At 34.9% G+C, this 3,661-nt stretch overlaps 1 pseudogene; it reads right to left on the bottom strand.

Moving 5' to 3' along the window:
• Positions 1-1,918: 1,918 nt before the first annotated feature.
• LOC115892089 lies at positions 1,919-2,017 on the bottom strand (annotated as a pseudogene).
• Positions 2,018-3,661: the final 1,644 nt, after the last annotated feature.

Below are 3,661 nucleotides of genomic sequence, written 5' to 3'. Positions count from 1 at the left end.
ACTCATTTTATGAGGCCAGCATCATCCTGATACCAAAGCCTGGCAGAGACACAGCAAAAAAGGAGAATTTTAGACCAACATGGGACAATGTGCACATGTGATATGTCCTTCACTCTTCACGAGTCTCTTTCATTAGCATCATAGGCTTGATGGGAGGAACGTCTTAGAGAGAAAGACGTAAAGCTGAGGCAGCTGACGCCGTGGAATGAGCACTGACTTAGAAACAGAATTGTTCATTGACACACTGAGAGAAAGAGCTAACACAGAAAGCAGCTTAAGATGGTATAGCAGCGTGGAAATGACTTGGGCTCTGGTGGCAAAGATCTAGGTTCCCCTTCCAGATGATTAGCTGTGAGCGAGCTATTATTCTTTAAGTTTCAGCTTTGGAATATTTAAAATAGGAATAATATCCATGTCAAAGTATCAATGCGACATGTAAATGAGCTATGGCATGTAGATATTTAAATACAGTGCTTGATGTATAATAGGTATTCTGTAAAAAAGTTAGCTTTTAAATAGTAATAATATTATATTTAATCATAATAGTAAAAATGTTATCTTAAATTATTTTAACCAATAAAACTTCCAATGGTCAAGTTAAAATTGTACTCCTCAATAAATGGTGTAATTGTTAATCATTTTTTTAAATATCACATTCAGTTTAAATCCTCTCTATTCTCAAAGACAAATACATTCTTGGCTCAGGATATGTCTCCGTGTCAGGGTTTTTCTCACTTTCTTCTCCAAGGTCCAGTAAGAAGGCTCTTTTTGCAGATATTCCCTGTAGCCTGAACTTGGGTGGCTATGTACAATACCGAGTGCCATACCTTGTGCCAACCATGCACCTTTTCTCTTAAAGGAGAAGGAACTTCTGAAAGTGGGGGGACTTGGCAGTCATTTGTATACTGTATAATTCTACTAATTTTTTTATCAGTATCATTACACTTTCTATCAAAGTGTATCAAACATGTACACTTTCTACATTTCTTTCATATAAAACTTTATTTTCAAATTCTTAAAAAGTTTGTGAAAAGTTACTATAATAAATGAAAGGCAGTCATGAATTGAAACAGAAGAGTTAGATTGAAAGCTATGGTTAAGTGCCATAAAGCAGAGACAAAAATAAAACAGACATGAAGGAAGAAACAGAGCAGCCGTGAGGCTCCAGTGGCCTGGAGAGAGAGCGGGATGATTTGGTTCCAGTTCTTCAAGGGGGATTGGCTGCTCATATTGCTCTTTGCTTGTGTGACACAGTCTTTGTCTTTGGTTGGGTTCCCCAATCTAAGGAAATGTTAAACGAGGCACCTGAAAGATACTCTCTGCGTTAGGTCAGTTTCTTCAAAATAAGGAGATGTTAGGCAAGGATTCATACTCAAGTAATTTATTAAAGAAATGCTCCGGGTTAAATTGGCAAGAGTATGAGGGAAGGAGGGGAGGGAAGGTAAGAAGCCAGGGTACCACTTCAAGCAGGGGTGATGCCAGTCTGATTCAGCAGGGAGTTTTGGAATGTAAGTTACAAGGCACTGTTTGTCCTGACTTAAGGCAAGGGAACTGGGCTCTCATACTCCCACACCAATGAGTCATTAGCTTGTGACCATCTTGGGAGGCACTGTGGTTGCAAATTCCAAGCATTTCCCGTTTTCTGCTTATGCTGGCAAAGATGCTCCACCAGCTCAAGGCCCTACTTCAGAGAGGTTGGCTGGAGTGGCATCCGGAACTGTGGCAGAAGAAATTTTTTTTTTTATGCCGGGAAGTTTGTGGTAATGAGTTACAGTCGCCATAGGAGTCACACAGCGACCATGCTTTTTTATGAAAGAATCAGCAGGCAAAAAACTGCTTTCTCAAATACCTCACAACTTTCTAAATGCTTCATCTCAATTTCTATACCAAATTCCATCATGATCTTTAAATCTTTTTTTAATACTAATAAATTTTTAGAATGTGTCATCCTTGCACAGGGGCCATGCTAATCTCTGTATCATTCTAATTTTAGTATATGTACTGCCAAGGTGAACACTAAATCATTCTTTGAGTAGCACTATACACTTATATCTGTGGAATAAATACACTGTTTTTTTTTGCATAAACTATTTCAAATGAATTTCTGTACCTGCAGTCAAAAGAATATTGATTAAGATTGCTTCCATTGTTCCTTCTCCCTAGAAAACAGACTTGTATTTATGAAGCTGACCAGTGCTCCTTCCTTGATGTTGCTAGTAGCTAGATCTTCTGGTTGTCCATCATCTCTTCATGAGGGTTAAAGATTCAGGACACTTTCATTTGTAGCCCTATCATAGGCAGATTCCAGGACACTCCTGTTGAACCACATCGATTGTGACTAAATTTGATTTTTCTGGGATTGGCAGGCAATTAAATAATGTGTAGACTGGTCTTAATTGTGGACCTATCTCTCTTCATTATTAAGTCTTTTAAGAGTGTCGAAATTTGGCTAGGTTTCTACCTCTTTTAATATGTCTATTTACTGAGTTTGTTATGTTTTCCGTAATAGAAACTCATGACCAAAAAAACAGTGCATATCTAATCTTTAGACTGGATAATCTTCATCTCTACTCAATACATTTTTTCTTTCTTCATTAAAATATTTACTTATTAGTTCATTTCTTTTTCTCTCATATACAAATATCTTTCTTTCCTACTAAAGGTCATGAGAGAAAAATTATTGTATACGACCATTATAAACTCATGAATATGCAGGAAGTCACTGTACTAAATGGAAGAAAGTTACAAAATTAGTGATAGTTTCAGACCAAAATTTAGATTGATAGTTATGTTTAGGCTGATTTTATGCTTGTTGATAACTTTTTATGTTTCATCTAATAAGAAATTTGTGGTGAGTGTTCAATAAAAAAGGGAAAGAAGGAAGGTAAATTAGGATTTTGTCTCATAAAGTTTATTGGTGTATTTAAATCTTACATTCTGAGATAATATTTTGAAAGGCATTTGGCATTTCTTGAAACACTACATAAAGACATGAGAGTTGAAATGATAGTTCTCTCTATAAAACTATCAGTTGAAGGCAAAAAATTCATCAGCTCATTGATACTTTCTATGGTGAAAGAAGTCATTAATAGAATTTTGCTTCCCTGTAGTTTTTGCTTTATTTAAATATTGGAAAGGTTTTATTTCTAGAAAAAAATTTAAGAGCTTTACAAGATAAGAACTTTTGTATTTAAATCCAGAATCACTCTTTTATCAAATTGAGCTTTTGATTTTTCATATTCTGACTGGAAGAAAGATTTTAATTTATAAGATATGAATCCATTAAATAATTTCATCATGACTATGATTTGAACGATTACACTCACCCTCAGTATTAGAGATGATACTAAAAATTAAGTAGAAGGGAATTGGACCTCATTTGATTTTTTACTCTTGAAAACAGATGAAATTGTCTAAATGAGAAAAGTATGATCTGTGCTGCATGTTTAACATTTCCAATTTAAATTGCTTTGCCTTCCCCTGTATGTGCACTTATATTTGTCCATTTATGTACACAGTTTTTTTAGTTGCATTAAAAAGGCACTACAGTTATAAAATATCGTTTCAACTGTAACTTGTGATTTTGGAAAAAGTTATATAAATAACACAACTTTGTACTTTTGATAGATCTTCTATATGAAATATCCAGATTACTAAACAG

Source organism: Rhinopithecus roxellana, chromosome 1, assembly GCF_007565055.1.
Source record: "Rhinopithecus roxellana isolate Shanxi Qingling chromosome 1, ASM756505v1, whole genome shotgun sequence".
NCBI classification, from domain to species: Eukaryota; Metazoa; Chordata; class Mammalia; order Primates; family Cercopithecidae; genus Rhinopithecus; species Rhinopithecus roxellana.
This window is presented reverse-complemented; position numbering and strand designations above follow the sequence as displayed.